We start from the raw sequence: 18,319 nt of genomic DNA on the forward strand, positions 1-18,319 counted from the left end.
AAAAGCTTCATTGAGGTTGTAAATACAGGCCAAATTTCCACAGTATTGAAAATGGGAGGCAGTGGAGGCCTCATAAAATCAATAGGCAAGGTGGCCTATTAGAAATATTAAATTACATAATGTCTCAAAAATAAAAAAGGAGTTAGCTGTACCCCCAAAATTCAGGGGCTTTGAAAAAAATTATTTATTTATTTCTAGGGAGGGAGAAAGAGAGGGAAAGAAATATCAGTGTGTGGTTGTCTCTCAAACATCCCCTAATGGGGACCTGGCCCAAAACTCAAGCATGTGCCCTGACTGGGAATTGAACCAGTTCGCAGTCCAGGGCTCAATCCACCGAGCCACACTAGCAGGGAAAAAAAAAATCAAGTTTAATAGAGTCTGAATTCACCTTAATTATCAGGTAACTCATGTATTAAGCACCTGAAATGATTACAATAATCTGATCTGAACAGTTAGCTATAGAAAATATAACCCTTGACTTAAATGAAATTATTGACATTTTTAAATTAATTTTCTTAAGTTATACAAGTAATGCATAAATTCACTGTAAAATACAATTCAAGCCATACGGATGAACATAGAGTAAAAATATGGAACTTCACCTTCAAGTGGCACCCTCTGCCCACAGGTAACCTACCATATTTTGCCATGTATAATGTGCACTTTTTGCCCAACTTTTTTAGGGAAAAATAAGGATGTGCACTATATAGGGGCATAATGGTTACATACTGTGGGTATAATAATGGGCATAATAATTTCATGGATAATGCACACAAAACATGGATGTGTCTTATACATGACAAAATACAGCATGTTTTAGACCCCTTTGATTTAAATGCACTTATCCCCACAGGGTTCCTATTATCTCTACCAAAGCACAAGAATATCTGTATGTATCAGATGTCATTGTTCCATCAAATTTAACCCAAAACTTGACAAATTCCTTACCAAAATGGAACAGTTATTTTCAAACAAATTCATCATTTATATCTTCTAGAACTGATTCTGACCATTATTCTCTCTCTCTGGTACTCTTTCAAACAATAAGCAAAGAAACATGGATATTAAAGGAAGAACCGTTCCTGGGATGGCAGGAGCAATGTGGAAGCTGTTGTGTGTGCAACTTTCGGCCGCCCAGACCCTGGCCAGTGCAGATCTCTGTTAGCGCAGACTCTTAACTGAGCTGGACAGATGCCCCAGGTTGGTTATCATTTGGAAACGTCCAATCTGTGAGCGCTGCTAGGAAACAGCATCACAACTCTTCGCGCTCTCAACTCTTCCTCCTCTGCAGAGCTGCAGGTTCGAGAGGAAGAATCAGGTATTCTAAAAGAATGAGAGGCACAGAGATGGCTCCCCGACATCAGTCCTTAAGGCTCCATCATGTACATGCTGACGGGAACAAGGTAGTGCTGGGAGCCTAAAACTTAATGAAGATTTTGCAGAGATCGCTGGAGTGTAGAGCCAACAGGAGAAAAAAAAATAATTTAGGAAATTAAATACAATTAACCAAATAGTTAAAAAAAGTATTATATTGATTCCAGGAATAAAAATGATGATTTTTTTTGTTAAAGTAGAAGAAATATACTATAACTACTCATAAAAGGTATTATTTATTGAGTGTTTACTATTACGAATATCTTACATAAGTTGAATCATTTAATTTCACACACACACAAAAAAAACAGCTTAAAGAAGGTCCTATTATCGTCTCCATTGTAAAGATGAGGAAACTAAAAGAAGAGAAAGGCGGTCAGCTTCATCTTCAGAAGATCTGGGTTTTCCCTCCAAGTAGCAAAATGGCTGCAGCGTTATCAGCCTTTGCATCTACTTACATCATCCAGAGGAAAGAAGGTTTCTTCTGAAATTCCCTTTCTCATCAGGCTCACGGTGTTATATGTTCCTTCCATGCGGTCAGGGAGATGGGCATATGCCAGTAACACCTAAAACAATTAGAACCACCTGATTATACAGTGGTAGGCAAAAGTGGGTTTACAGTTATAAGTACACAAAACACAGAGTTTCCTCATGTATTATTATTTATTAATTATTGTATTATTTTCCATACGGACAACTGTAAACCTACTTTTTCTCACCCCTGTATACATGGAGGTATAATTCAGGTCAATGTCCCTTAAATTTCCTGCCAGGATCAGGGAATTAATGAATGCTGGAGAGGGGACCAAATGTCTACCCTAGCACTTATCAGCCAGAAAAAGAACAGAAACTTTCTCCAACAGTATAATTATGGTCACATTCCAGTTTAAATTTATTAATTCCCATTAGCACTATTTCTTCTGGAACAACATACCCTCTATGCAATTACATGTTTCAGAAAAGGCAGATTTTTATTCTATCTCTTCTCCCCCTCAATAAAATGCTCTCAGGGACTACCGTACATCTGCAACACATGTTGAGCACTCTTAGGAACGTATGTGATCCTTTTCATCAGGAGACCTCGTAGTGCTGAACTAGGACTATCATGCACTTTGTGATCAGAGGAAAATCAAGGTTTCAAATACAAAGATTCTTTTTACCTAGTCATCTTGTATGTAAGTGTTATTTCACCCACAAGTTAGGGATTTAGTCATTTGTTTACACACAAGCCAAGCACACAAGTGAAATCAAGAACTGTATTCATCCTTAGAAAGTACTCAGAATTACTTCTCTACTTTTATTCTAAACAGATAATTAGCTATCCAATTTTAAAAGTGTTCTCAAGTAAAGATGCCACATTTTAAAGTTTAATGATCTTCACTACCAGCATGCAGCTTATATGAAAACCCACACTGAATTCAATTTAATCCAATGAATATTTGTTATCTAGAGAGTATCTACTCTGTGACCATCTTGAAGCTCAGGCCCACTTCTCAATAGAAAATAGCCTCTACATTAGCCCCCATGAACTTGAAGGCTACCGCTGGTTGGATATAAGGTGATCACCTATATGTATTGGAGCAGGTGTGCTAGGAAAAGTGGCGTACAAGCATCACTGCTATTCCCAACCTTCTCCAGGAAACATGTTAGCCTTTCCTTTTCCTAGTTCTTTATCGTTTCCATGGCTTTCCTCAGAGCCTTCTGCTAGTTTTCCACAGCTATGAAAACTTGTGATGTCTCATAATTGCACCCCACAAATAGAAACAACCAAATGGATTTGAGAAAAAAAAAAGGGCGGCCTATTTTGGGAAGCAGATTCCCAACCACCCGCTTCATTACATGAAGCTGTGTTTGAATGGATAAGAAAAATAAATCTAAAACTGAAAGAGTAACCATAAGAGCGATCAACTAATAATCCAGCGAGAAACACTTCATGTCATTGTTACCAGGCATGACTAATTCAATAAATCCCTTAGCTAACACCGGCTGCTCATAATCGACACAGACCAGCAACCATTCCAAGGCCTGCAATGTACACACACGCTGCCAAGGAGGACTACTTCTACCGAGGCCTGAGCAGCTCCAAAGTTCATCAGTTCTGCTCTGGAAGGATCTTCCAAACCATGTGAGCCCTCTCCAAGGTAACTTAAAGCTCCTGAGCGGGCATATCAAGGCCTGACGTTGGTCATCTGGCTGAATGCAGGAATCCCTCTGTGATTTTGCTGATTTGGCAAATGGAGAGCAGGGCAAGTTGTCAAGTTCCAGACATCGGGAAGCCATCACTACGTCAAGAAGTCCATACGCCCCGCCCCCCAAATATGTCTAATTTTTCTTTCCATGACAGACAGAGGAAGACGCCATGGTGTTCCCCTCTTAGTCCCACCTCTTACTGTCTTCCTCCCAGAATATCTTCCAGCCAGCATATATTTTGCATCTAACTTCCCCTTTGTCCCTTTTGTTAAGCAAGTTAAATGATACAAAACCAAAAGTTTTTTTGCAAAACGTACCTGCTTCTTTTTCTACCATATTTCTTTTGGTAAAGATGTTTATATTCATTATGTAGTCACTCAGAAGCGAGCAAACAAATGAACCAGTATGCATCTAATAAACATTCACCACCAGAAGGTTCTTTCTGAAACGAGACAACATCACATAGCCTTGTGTCCATTTAAACTCTGCTCTGCTGACTTCCTCTGCCGCGGAGTCTCTCTGTGTTTCGTCTTCTCCGTTCGGTCACTCCTTCCTTGGGGGTGGAGTTCAGGTAGCACGTGTCTGTCCCACATCAGCTAATCCTGTTGGTGTGAGATTTCAATCTCTGCTTCATCTGAAGAAGCAGCTGCTTGTTAGATGGCAATGCTAGGGAGGAAAAAACAGAAATAGAAAAAGCCTATTAACCTTCACAAAATGATAGTGCATTTTGTGCTTTTTTAACACCTGCTTATTTTCTAAGCGCTAAAACTTTCACTTCATTAAGCCCTAGGTGGGTGAGCGATGCTCTTACAGGGAGCATGAGATACCGCTGTTGAATGATTTTGTGGCAATCACACAAACTGGGACAGACTGAAGCAGATAACCAGCTAGGAAAGCCACAGAGCTGAGTTCCAAACACTGAGGCGCTCTTTCTACATGTTTCTACATTGTTATTTAGATAGAAATAGCTCGTGCGTAACTCCAAAAGACAGCATTCAGCCCTTGTCTGAAAGATCTGGGTTATAATCACAGTTTAGACCAAAGTATTCAATATAGATTCAGCCTCTACTGTGTCTGGCACTCAGTTATTCTTCAAGACATCCTGTCAAGACCAGGAAGATGAGCTCTGCTATACAAATGAGGTCTCTGGAGCTTGGACACCTGTGACCCGACAAAGCCCACACAATGCTGAATAGAGTTAAAATAGGAAATATACTAACCATTGATTCAGTACAACACATGAACTGTTTATTTTCGTTTTCTCCAGTATTCGTTATAGTCCTTTATCTCTGAAACCTAGTATTATAAAATTAGCTTCTGCTTTTATTTGCCTCAGATTTTACAAAAAGAGAAAGGAGGAAGCGTTCTAAGACTGAAAACACATGTCCTGAAGGACATGTGAGCAGCAACTGTCCAGCAGCCAACTCTGCTCTCGGCCCCAGTGACCTGAGGGAGGTGGGGAGGGCGGAGCGGAGCGGAAGACACCGTCACGTGATGCTGACTGTGCTCCAACCTGCTTGGCCATCTTGTTACCTGCTGGTGGCCACACCTCCTTCTGTTCCTCTTTGCAGCAACCCAACTCCAGATACGTATTTCCAGTTAAGTATATGGACCTGCCAATAAACATACTGGGTCTCAGGAAAGTACCCAGTTTTTCACTGTCGTCTGGGTTAATGTATAAAAACTTATTTTTAAAAATGTTTGGAGGGGTCACAATTTTTTTCTTCCTTATTTTCTGAGATCATTGGGAGTTTTCCATTAAAATGTTTGTATTGAAAGAAAAAAAAATCCTTGGTGGGAGATGCAATTCCCCTTCTGAAATTTTTCAGATAGTTCTGACTCTTCACACCACTTACTCTGGGATTAATCACATGAAAATGCTGAATCTTTTTTAAGTAACTAAGCACAAAACCACTTTCTAATCTCTGCTTTGCCATTTTCTTCATAATTGCGGGCTACCGACATATGTTCCTTCATCTGTAAACTGGTGATGATATTAGCCTGCTCCAGGAAGATTTTGTGAGAATAATAAAGGAAAAGCCTTTAAGTCCAGCTATAGCAGCCACCCCCGCAGACAAAGGTTTCTGAGGGATCTGGGAGGTGTGGGAGAGACAGGGTAGCACGAGAGAAGAAAATTCAGAAAAAAGAAATAAAGGCTCAGCCCATCTCTCCGTAAGGCGTAGTGTCCTACCTTTCCTTGCTCTAATGCAAGCTCTCTCGTGACCTACTTTTGTCCATCATTTTCTCTATCGGACCTTCTCCAAATCTCATATGAAGGACCCTTGTTTAAAATTTTCTTCAGATTCTCACATTTCTACATAGGTGTTGCTGCTTCTACACAACATATGTTGCTGCCATAGCTAAAGATTCTTTCATTAAGAAAATTCTAGTAATGTGGGATCATTTGACTTCACCTTGGAGACCAAATACAGCATCCTTTACTTCCAGTTTTAGTTTCTAAAGAGTAGACAAGCTCTCCAGCACCATGTCAGTAAAGCAAAAGGTAGCCTACAGGGTAAACCACCTGTAATTCTCACACAGAGGAGGGCCAGAATAAGCTTACGGTTGCAATACAAATAAATAACACAGTAATTAATCAATAATAATACAGAATTAACTCTTTCACATACCCACAACAGCTGTAAACCTACTTTTGACAACACCTGTATGTATTGTGAGCCTTGGAGATAATAAGTTAATATTCACCACTGGAGAGCTATGGGTGAAAAAAAAGACCAATCTCAGCTGAACACCATCACGAAAGAATAGTGATAAAAACCACAACTGGACTGGATGGATTTAAAGGGGGATACCTTTTTTTAAATAACTAACATATGGTGACAAATGTTAACTAGATTTATTGTGATCATTTCACAATACATAAAATTATCAATTATGTTGCATACCTGAAACTAACATAATGTTATATGTCAATTAAACCTCAATTTGCAAAAGGAAATCACACAGAGAAACATACATTTCTTTTGGCCCATTCAATTAAGTGACATTTAGCTCCACTAGTAGGTTTGAAATGCCCATTCTTTTACGGAAAGCACTTTTTCTGCAGAAAATGCACATCGGTAACTATAGATCAAAGCACTAACTTAAAATAAGAATTCAAGATGTAATAACTTTGAACTGGTTTTTGTGATTACAGCTTTCATAGTGTTTTCAAATCACTATAACTTACTTTAATAGTAACCACTGGGGGAAAGGCCTCTTAATTATATTTGTAAGTAAACTTAAAATAATATGATCACCCTACTTTTAATTAAGCAAAAATTTAGTGTCTCTATTGATTTTGATTAAGATGTTTATCCATAAACACAGCTAAATAACAACTAACCTCTATAAATAATATCAAGACAAAAGATATACTGGCTAAGTATAAGATCTGATCAGTTTTAGTCTTAAAAATGATGTACCCTGGATCACTTCATATTCATTCTGCCTTTTCTCTCGAACTACTACTGGCTTTGTGTCATACATCTCGTGTGTGACCCAAAATTACCCCCTCACACTCCATGTCCCTTTCCCACAGATGCCGTAAACCCTCCTTCTGTGCACGTCCACCCAACTATCCAGCAATTATCAAATTAATAATCTGTTCATCACTGAGTCACTATTGGAGGACCCCATAAACCAATCAATACATGTGTTCTGACTCAATGCTTTACCCTCATTCCTTCTCTGCTAGACCCTAAAGAAGAAATCATTCCAAATAGGGAAATTCCTTCCAGAACAGATTCATTAAAGAAGCGTTTCGTGCCCTTCCAAGCCTGCATCCCATCTGTAAACCTCTGACTCTGAAGGACTCATTAAGCACTATGAATGCAAGATGCCATTAAGAGTGGAATAGATCTCTGTATACACCCAATGGAAATATACATAACTTAAATCAAACGTAAACACACACTATTGCAATAGATAGTTATGTGCATGCATGTTTTATATATTTGGCAGCTTGGAGCCCACTTCTCCTTTCTATAGGACACAAATTTTCAAAATCTCTTTTGGAAATTGACTTATTTTCTATTGTGCCATCTTGGTAGTAACTCAGGTGCCTGCCACCCACCAAGAGCATCAAATAAACCAGCTTTCCTTATCCTTTCCCAGAAGAGCCAGGAGCCCAGGGAACTGGCTGCTGTCTTCCAGGATCTGCACTTTACGTAAGACATGCTAGGAAGGAAGAAGCTGGCGGAATCCCGTATTTCCCCGCTAACGAGCCCTGACGTGACTGTTCCTGGTCTGGAAACATGCCCAGCCCTCCTGAGTGGCCTTATGTAAGGACTAGTACCAAGCCCTGTTCCCAGTTTTTCAGCAGATTCGCTGAGCTCCTAGTAAATTTCTAGGAAATTCCCTTCTTTATAAACGGCCCAATGTCATTTTCTGTTGCCTGCAACCAAAGATCCTAACTATTGCAGTTACTGATGAAATAAACACTGAGTAAAAGCACATATCGAATATAGTTCTTTACGTTCCAGGCAATTAGCATGTGTGGGGTAGACACATTCCATTGATGGATGAGTAAAGAGGACCCAGGCAAGCTGTTTTCAGGCAGGAAGGCTGCCAGGAGCTTTCCCCGGAGGAATGACAGGAGCTGGGAAAGCATCTTTGTCGGACACTATGGACAGGTACAGACATAGATACATACATACACAGAATACATGTATTTCCAGACCTTCAGGTACACCCTGAGATTTTACTAATACCTTTCATGGAATATCAATGTTGTTCAGTGAGAAATCTAATAGCAAAGAAGTCTCCTCTCTTTGGAAATTCTGTATTTTATGCAGCACATTAAAATAGCCTCTGATCTAACTATTCAATGTATGTGTAGTTTATTAGGCTCAAGTCACTAAGAATATTTCACTTTTCGTAATCTCCTTTAATGGTTACTAACTATCCTGATTCCACCACATCACCCGGCAGTGAGGGGATTTCTTTGTTTCATTGGCACTGAGCATTAACTTAATGTTGCAGAATTTAAGGTCTTCTCTTTTATAAACTTACAACATCCTTTCTGTCTCTGCGCAGCAAGTCTGATTTAATTATCTCCCAGAAATCAGTAAAGGTGCTATTTTTGTCTTTGCTTGCCCTTAATCTTTATTTGATTAAAGCACCACATGCTTAATTGGACTGGGTTTACCTCAGCCTCCTCAATTCTAAATATCAAAGAGACAGCAGTGGGACTGCCGGGGTGGCTTTGACAGGCTCCTCAGAGCCAGCAGACTGTTCTGGGGCCATCGGCACAGCCGCATTATCCATAGAATGCCAGCTCATCTTGTCCTCTTGCAGCCCCGAACTTCCATGCCCCCCCACCCTACATCTCTGCTGAGCCCGGGTCCCCTTCTCTTTCACAGGATATTTATAGGAATAAGGAGGGTGGGTGAAACCTCTTATTACCCATTCTAACAGGCGGGAATCTCTTTTAATCCTGTAGGTCTTCGAGAAGGTTTCAAGTGCTATTTGAGTGCAGCTGTGCAGTATTGACACGAAAAGGCTCACTAAAAACATCGGCGTTTGAAAAGGACAGAGAAAAGCATAGGTCCCTCTGAACATCTATTTTTAAAGAAAGGATAGATATCACTGAGATGCTTTTTACCAATAAGTGAGCTTTTTAAGATCCCAGGAGGGAGATGGAGGGAAGGAGGAAGGGGCGGGAGGTGGGGCTGCGAGAGCATTTCTCTGGGCTCCAAGTGGAAGCAATGTTACATCACATGCAAGTAAGGCCAGCAGGTGGTAAGTCGCATTTCACTTTCTCAAGATTGTTTCAACAAGAAGACTCAAGCTGACTTTGAAATGAAAAGCAGGACTTGGGAGGAGAAGGCAGAGCAGGAGCTAAGAAAAACAGGTTGAAATAAGCTTTGACACAGCTGGAGGAAATGTAGTTCAATTATGCTGTGTATAAATAATTGCCCTGATCACACCTAAAGAACATTGGAGGAAGGTGAGGCCAAGTTAGCAGTATCACCGGGAGGGCGGCCAGGTTTCAGGTCCCATAACCCCTCAGAGTCACACTCCCTCAGGGCTTTCTCCCTTGGACAAGGTCACGTTTTCTCCTTTGTAGGGGACAATGTTTCATGCTGTTGACACACATGAATGAATGCCATTCTTGGGGATTCAAAGCTCATGGGAAATTGAGGGATCAATGAGAAAGACAACCTATCGATCATGTACATCAAGTCATGCAGAATTTCGGACATTCAAACATGTCCTCTGCCCAGCCCAGCCTTTCTGATTATGAATGCAAGGCGGAAGTACAGAATGAAAACAGAAGTTCACTTAGAGAGCCTGGCCTCAGAACCACTGTGCTTGGACAGTGCCGATCAACACAGGACTTTGGGTCCATTCATCGCCACACAGCTGCCCCCAGGAAGCAGTGCATCGAGTCAGCAAGGACAGGTGCTCCGTCTTCCTAGGAAAGAACTTGAATGGACAGTGCCAACTTTGACATCTCTGTCTCTAGTTTTCCTACATCCCACACCCACCTGGCCCTTACTCCCCACATATGCCTGATGTCAAATTCTTCCTCATACTTTGTAATAATGACAAGGTCAAACAAGGTTCTTGAGATTCCTGTTGATTGCATGTGAACTGTTTTATTTTTAGGTGTATCTTGCCTTTAAAAATATGTTTATTCAAGTTTCTCCAGAGAAGAATATATTTGCCCTGCTTTGCATATAAATGCTACTCATTTGCTGGTCTCATCTCCAGTTCTCAGGTTTCCGACTTTCATCAGAGAGACAAATATTCTTATCATTAAATTGACTTCGTAAGCACAAAGTTCCTAACGAAGGAAGTATGGGGTGGCATATTCTATAACTAACATAACAACTAGTACCTGAGGCTTAAGGAGATTGTTGAAATAACGAAAAACTGGGATTTGGAACATCTAGGCTCTCTATGATGTTGGGTCACTAAAGCTCTGTAAAACCTTTTTTTTTTTTAATTTGGTGCACACTTTCGGCCTCAGCTCTTTGTCTGGGAAGGAGGTCATTTCCATGGTTCTTTTCAGGTCTAATTTTTATGCTTCTAAGCAGCACAGCCGACATGCTTTACTCCTGGAAAACACTGTGCAGCAGGCAAAGGAAGAGAGCTGCTCGTGAGAGGGTCTTTACCAAGTTCTAGGCACTTTACCAAGTTCATGGCATCTTATTCAATCCCTAAAACCACCCTATGAACAGGTCCTATCAACATCTGCATTTCACAGATGAAGACACTGAAGTCCAGAGAAGTTAAGGGGCTTGTCTCATGATATGGGCTGAATGTTTTTATTCCCCAAATTCCTATGTCAGAACACTAACCCCAAAGGGGATGGTCTTTGGAAGTGGGGCCTTCGGAAAGTTAGGTTTAGATGAGATCGTAAGGGTGGGATAACTGCACCCCCTCAGGACAGAATTAGTGCTCTTATCAGGAGAGGTCGAGTCAGTCTCTCTCCCTCTCTCCCCAGCCCCCACCCCCACCACCTCAGCCTTGTGAGGACACAGCAGGTAGGCAGCTCTCCACAAGCCAGGCACTGAGCCCTCACCAGTAACCAAATCAGCTAGCACCTTGCTCTCGGACTCTGAGAACAGTGAGAAACAAACGTCTGTTGTTTAAGCCACCGGGTCTGTAGTATTTTGTTATGGCAACCTGAGCTAAGACACCCAATGCTCTATGGCCAGTACCAGGTCTGAACACTGCGCTAAACATAGGGGTCAAATGAAACTACAAATATCTAAATAAACTATCTCCAGGGAAACCTGCTGAATGTCAACAATCCCAGTTCTTAGGTGCTGGATTAGAACTGAGAGCAGGATTAGAACTTGTTCTGTGTCAGTGCCAACCCTACCCCTGAATGTGTAGCAAATGACCAACACGGTCTGATGTGAAGAGTGAGCACTCCAGAGGCCACCCGTGCAGAAGTATTTCACTGGCCCAGGGAAAGCAAGCTGGGCACCTGCAGAGCTTCCATTCGAGAGTTCATTCTTTGGGAACAAGACTGCTCCCTTCTCGAGGCTCTCTTTCAAACTGCGTATTCCACTGAATTGCGAAGCAGATGCTCATTGCTCTGAGCGGTTCCATCAGGTGCAGCTGGCAAGGCAAGAGTTCTCCAGATGCTTCAAGAAATTGGGAAGAGAGAACTGACAAGAGAGGAAAAGGAGAAGTAGGGGGAGGGCAGATGAGGGCAACCGCTGACTTCTTCCATTGCTGGGTCCAACCCTACAGTGGAGAATTCTGATCCTGCCTTGAGTTGAGATGCTAAAGCCATTACGTCTCACCTAAAGCCTGCCAAATCAGGTGTGTTTACTCACATAGAATGGTAATCAGAAGAAGCAGGGAGCATATCACGGCGGTGACGTTATGACAGCAGATGGTGGCCATGTCAACTGTGGTGGCAGCTTGTTCAGAAGGGATTCTGTTCCGTTTTAATGGCATCTGTTTCCACGCTAAGGCTGAGCCTCTGCATCTGCTGACACAGCTCCTCCAGTATCCAAGTCAGGCATCAGCTTAGCATCTGGGCCCCTCAGCCCTCAGGCAGGCTGCACTGAGCTCAGGCAGAAAATGGAATTTCCCCTTCCTGCCTCATTAAAGGAACCATCTGACTTCACTTCTCCAACAGGAGCACCTCTGGCTGAATTTACTCTTGCACAGTGATGAGCAGGGCATCAGATTCCATCATCTTTCCTACGTCTCAGGGAGAAATGCACTGGAGTAAGTAAGGGGTCTGCACACGTCCTCACTCCCATGGGGAACGTGCAGCTCTATCTGCCACTTTGCATGCTAAGTGCTGTGGATGGCAGTCATGTCTAAGAAACCATTTTTCAAAAATTTTATGGAGCATATTTTGCATTTTTAGCTTCATTGAGTATATCACTGGACATTGAACAGAAATACTATGGGTCACAAAATCTCACTGTCTTTTGCTTTTCCTGTATTTAAGAAAGCAAGCCATTCTGGAGGTTGCTTCTGGAATATCCAGATCATGAGCATATCCCACTGATGAGATTTTTCTTACAGCACCTCTCACAACCCCTCACTCCATTGCCCATGTATTGACCCAGCTTTCATTTTGGCTTCTTCTGTCCCACCTTGGGCATGAGATTAATAGTTCCAGGGTATGAATGAGATCATAGATTTCATTAAACCCACTTCCCCAAAACACAATGAGCCACTTTTGGCAGCCTAGCCAGCTGGACAGGAAGGCTAGCAGCTGAGAAACGTTGCTGAACTTTAGCTAAGCCCTCAGTGTTGAAAGGTGTCATGTGAAAACCCTGAAGCAGAGCAGTGAAATTTTCAGGGAGCGGAGCTCCCTGACTCCTGCCCTGGAAATACCGTTTATCGGATGGTCTCAGGCTCCCGGCAACCTGGTCTCCATTTCCATCTGGCAAATAGAAATGAATGCAAACTTTCTGCTGCCCATCCTCCCCAAGCAACCAAAGGTTTGCAACAGGCTCTGACTTCTCTCACTTCCTTCCTGAGCATGAGCTCTCAGCACCCTCTGCTCCACACAGAAGGCGGGTGGCAAACGGCCAGGCTCTGGAGCAGTCAGGGAAGCAGAAACACAGACATCAGAGCCCTGGGCGTGTGCATGGAGTTCGTGGGCCACCATGGGGGGAACATGGAGAGCGGTCTCAGGACCCAGAGAGTTTAAGGTCCAAGCATTTCAATGTAGAGCAACCTCTGTCCAACTTCTTCATTTACTGATGAAAAAACCAGCACGGAGCAGGTAGTGGGAACATGAGTTTACACAGGGGAGCAGCCAGGCCCACAATGCAGGTCTCCTGAAGACTCGCCATCAGCCGCTCCTCGCTGTGTCCTCGTGCACGGTGAGAGGAGAGACAGGAAGTCAAGAGGAGCTATGAGTCGGAGCTGGAAAATGTCTAGCCCAAGAGTTTTCTGAATCGGAAATTGTGCGGCTTTCATCTGTTCTGCCACACTCCTCCCGAGGCATCTGGTAATCTGCTTCCAAGCATGTCTGAATCACAGTGTGCCAGCTCTGAGTGCCCCGGGGCAGTAGCAGAACTCAGCCCACGCCCCAGGCACAGAGAAAGAGGCTTCTACGTCCCAGCTCTGTCTGCTGCAGCCAGGGCAGCGGCAGCTACAGGGGACACATGTGGAAACTGACAACAGGAAGCTGCGGTTCCACACAGCGGACGATCCACAGCGATAGAGCGTCCAGGGCTTTCAGCTAAGCCACAGCTGCAGAGGTATCCGTTCTCCACGGGGGCTGTTAAAAGCTAGTATGAAACGAGGTGGATTCTCTGCCTATGGCAGAAACAGCCCCATTAATTCATTTTAAAACAGGGCTTTGAGAGTTTCAAAATGAAACACAGTTTCATCTTCTTTAGATTCCGGATCTGCTTATAGCACGAAATTCAGGATTTTAACCCGGGGCCACGCCATCTTTAGGGAATGCATATTCATGTTGAAATCCAAGCCTCCAGAACTTTCCAGGTCTGTCCTCCAGATGTTACTTGATTTCTTATGTGCCAAGATAACAGTCAGTAATCACTTTCTTTAGTACATGCCAGTGATCTCAAGTACATCAGGCAAAGTAGGTGCCATTATTCCCATTTTATAGATGAATAAACTGAGGTTAAGAATTTCTGGTTGCATGATTTGTGCCATATGTCCCCTGAGCTTGAACAGGTAATGATTTAAGGCCAGGCCTAAGTCTGGAACCTGGAATCTTTCCATAGTGCTGCCCTTCCACCCAACTCAGGGTGGCTGGTCGGAGCTCACCGAATCAGTTCATTCCTCCTCTCCTTAAAACTGAGCACACGCGGAACCCAGTACACCCACCCACCCCACTCTCCTCATCCACCAAGACTTAGCAAAGGAGCTCTGCTATCACTGCCCCTCGGAAAACTAAGAGAAAGGCAAACTACCTCCTGGTCCTTGAGAGAGCTTCTGACACCTGCATATCTCCTTCCGTTCTGCCAACCATGCTGGCCTGATATCAAGTCAGTTTCAACTTTCCATCTTTGCTGCAAGTTTGTTCCCGTACCTTAGGTTACAGTGTCAACCATAGGTTAAAATCCCAGATGGAGGAACCTAGACTGGGTAGCATCAAACAGTATCACCTAGGATTAGGAGCTTAATGAACGTTAGAGCTCTACAATGAAGAAGGAGGAGGAGGAGGAGGAGGAGGGAGAAAAGAAGGAGGAGGGAGAGAAGTAGAAGGGATAAAAGCTCCCAAAACACTTCACTGAAATCACCACAGAGATTTCCCAAAGAGCTGCAGTAGAGGACTCAGTCAACCTGGAAAGCAGAGTTTTTGAGAACTGGTTTTTTCTGGTAACACCAGATCAGAGTTAACTATCTCCTCTTGCCCAGGCCATTGAATGGGGGCAGAAGAGGCTTCTGGAAGCATCTGCTTTAAGAAGAGCACCTCTTAGCAAACAGCAGCACGACCTGTTCTCCACAACAGGGAATCAACTGTCAAACTCAAAGCCACACTGACAGGTTGGAGAAAGAAGTCAGCAGAACCTTCAGGTTGAGGGCATGGACCAGAGGTTTCCCCGACAACATGCTGAGCCCGGTCTCCCAGTGAGGCAGCTGCCTCTCTCGGCCTTCTCAGAGGAGGCTCTGTGTCCCATACACAGTCAAGGATGCTGAGAGTACAGGAACTCTCTCACTAAACAGTCACAGCTGTAGCTGGGGCCTGAGTGTGAAACGAGGGCCAAAATAATAAAGGTAAGGACCATGGAGACACCTTCACACGCAGATGGGTCTGTTTCCAGAAGGCACTCAGACCCTGGCTTTTGTGATGCTCAGACACTCCCTCCCTGCCAAGGTTTCTACAAGAGTCAAAAATGATCTTTAGCTTCCAAAGCAATCAGACTTAAGTAATTGTACATAAAGAAAACAAATTGTTTATGTTATGCACCCAATCAATATATCACACAACCCTATCAGGAGCTGCTGCCCTGATTCCATCTCGCGTTTGTTTTTTTATTGAATTCATGGTTTGCTAAGTGCTCTCAGGCAGAGTAAATAAGGCTTTGAAGGAAGAGCTCAGGAAATTTATAGAATGGCAATATTTCATACTTTTAAAATAATTTTACACTTTAAGCAATTGTGTGTCAATGGCTTGCAATCCTTTAAGAAGCTCTATGTTTTTGAACAGGAAGTCTACTTTAATATGAGCACTTTGTCGCTTGCTTTAGAAATAGGATGCAGAAATCAATCCACAGGCTCATATTTCAACCATCTCTTGTCATTGCCGTTATTTCATTCCACAGCTCATAGAAATGAGAACTGGAAAAGAATAAAAATGAGCTGTTTGACTCATATATCCTTATTCTGTTTTTAATTGCAGGGAAACAAGACACACTAGTGAAGACATTTCATTACGATTCAGAAGGAAAAAAGACTGAGTCAGTCGTGAGCTGTATGGGGTCGGGGGCTGAAAAACCGCACGACGGTCAAATTCAGAAATACCCATCGTTTCCCCGCACCTGGTACTGCAACAGAGAGACGACACTCACGGCGTAGATTGCGTCTGCTGAAATAGATGGTGCTGGCTTTCTACAAATATTGAATGCTGACTTTTATAGTAGAGTAGGCATTAGTAATGATGCTACTCTATCCGCATTTTTAGGTCAGATGAAGAGATTAGAGTGTCGGTTTCTAAGACGATGAACTCTGATGGTTCCTTCTCTCTAATACCCACAGGCAGACAGTGACCAGGTCCGCCACGTGGTCCCAGAGCTTCAGGGGACAGGAGTGGGGACGGGCACACGGACTGGAGCTGGGCCCAAATCCTGGCTCCTCCTCACACTGCCACCTTGACAAGCTGCTGGCTCGCTCACTCTGTGCCTCACTGTGCTCATCTGGAAAGTGAACCTGGTAACACCGCCTGTCGAGCAGATCTGTTGAGGTACGTGGAAAATACTTTGAATGGTATCTGACACATAGTAAGTGCTACACAAGCATCATCCATTTTGATGACAATGATTTTTTTTCATAGTGGTACCTTCCTTAGTACTTCCACTTCCATTTCTCTCCAGCCCCGACTTCCCACCCCACTGCCCCTCACCTTCTCCACCCGTCGGCCACTACGAGTAGGATCCTAGCTAGGATTTCTGCTTCCAGCATATTCCACCCACCCCCCTCCAGTTGAAATCTAACATCCTCTCCTTTGTGGCTCACACTGCCCACTGAGAATTTCTATCACAGCACTTATAACACTTTTGATTTTTTCTACCTATCTGCCTGTCTGTCTGTCTGGTAATTGGGCTTAAAAACAAATACTTTAATAGTTGATATCAGAAGCCCACTCAGATAGAAATTCTCTTTCTTTAGGAAATACCTTGGTAGGTCAATTTTGTCAGGAAAGATGAGTCCCCAAAACTCTGCCTATAAGGTGCAAGAGAAAGAAAAACAGAGCTTGTCCGCAAGAGTGGTACATACACATTTTGGGATTGCAGTGAGCAGTGACAAATTAGTTGAATGAATGGGGAAAGGCAGTCAAACAAAATTTTAAAAGATTTCTGCTTTTGCAGAAAAATGTGGCCCATGAGATACGTGGAGGCTGGGGCTGAAGGAAATTTAAGGCAGAAATGAGTCATCTTGAAATTCTGCACGCATTTCTGAGAAGTGAAAAGGACCCAAAATGTAGGTAATGCCTAATACACATTCAAAGTGCTTATTGGTAAGTTTGGGAACCAAATGGTCTGGGACAAAATCAAGGAAAAGGAGCTGAGTTCCATGTAGGAGTTGAGATGATGACAAAGGAAGAGAGGAGCAATGGAAATGAGGCAGAACTGAATGTAGGTGTTTGGGTGCTTACAGCTTGAAGCCAGAATGGGGACATAAACCTTCAAGAATTTGCAGAAATCATAACTGATGGAGTTGGGCTTCCCAGGATATTTGCAACGAATGGCTCTAGGCTGTATTATTTACATCTCCAAACACAGCTGTGTCAGCCTAGGTCCTCCAAGAAGCAGACAGGATTGGGTGTGTTAGAGATTGACTGGGAAGAACCAGTGAAACAGAATGGGGAGGGAGCTAGGAAAGGCGAGAAGAGATCTTGGAGAGAGAGGCAGGTCTGACTCCAGTGGAGGGAGGAGTAAGGAACCCCCAGCAGAAAGACCTCAGGTCACAGAAAAGTTTAAGAAAAACCCAGCCAGGGTGCTGGAACATCCTAAAGGTCAAAGTCCCTGCTGGAAGAGTCTTGCACCTCACAGCCAGCAGCAGTCCCCCCACAAGGCCAGTAAGAGCCCAACAAAAGTGTGAGCTCAGCACAAAGGCAAGGGCAGACCCAGAGGGGCAGCCGCAGGGGCTGTCATTCAGCCACCCACCCAGCAGAGTTTCCTCACCGCCAGCCAGGGTTACCTCAGCAGCATCCCGGCTGACTCATCACTTGATACGCCACTGCTCAACCCATGTTTGCTGAATTAATAAATTGTCTGGAGCTGCACGCGACACCATCATCCTAAACAGTGATGAAGCCAAGTGCTGTGCACACAAGGACTCAGGCTATTCCTCCCGATTTTGTTGTGATTTAAATATTGCTCAATAAGAAGGTTTATTAAAAATACTATCTAGGGCCACTGGTGGTTACTCAAAAAATGAAAAGTAAAATGACCGTGAGATACAGCAGTTCCGCTTCTCGGTATATACCCCAAAGTACTGAAACAGGGACTAAAACAGATGTTTATACTCTCGTGTTCATAGCGGCACTACTCATAATAGCAAATGAAGTGAAAATGCCTATTAAAAAAGAATGGATAAACAAATGTAGTATATACATAAACTGGAATAT

At 43.2% G+C, this 18,319-nt stretch overlaps 1 long non-coding RNA gene across 1 annotated transcript; it reads right to left on the reverse strand.

The window, feature by feature from the left end:
- Nucleotides 1-479: 479 nt before the first annotated feature.
- On the reverse strand, nt 480-4,115 carry LOC119047860 (uncharacterized). Its single transcript, XR_005082213.2, has 3 exons — nt 3,882-4,115; nt 1,833-1,940; nt 480-1,448 (listed from the first exon to the last, which is right to left on the reverse strand). It is a non-coding gene; the product is annotated as an uncharacterized LOC119047860 (long non-coding RNA).
- Between the last annotated feature and the right edge of the window lie 14,204 nt (nt 4,116-18,319).

This window comes from Artibeus jamaicensis, unplaced genomic scaffold, assembly GCF_021234435.1.
Source record: "Artibeus jamaicensis isolate MK-2021 breed Jamaican fruit bat unplaced genomic scaffold, CSHL_Jam_final contig_415, whole genome shotgun sequence".
NCBI lineage: Eukaryota > Metazoa > Chordata > Mammalia > Chiroptera > Phyllostomidae > Artibeus > Artibeus jamaicensis.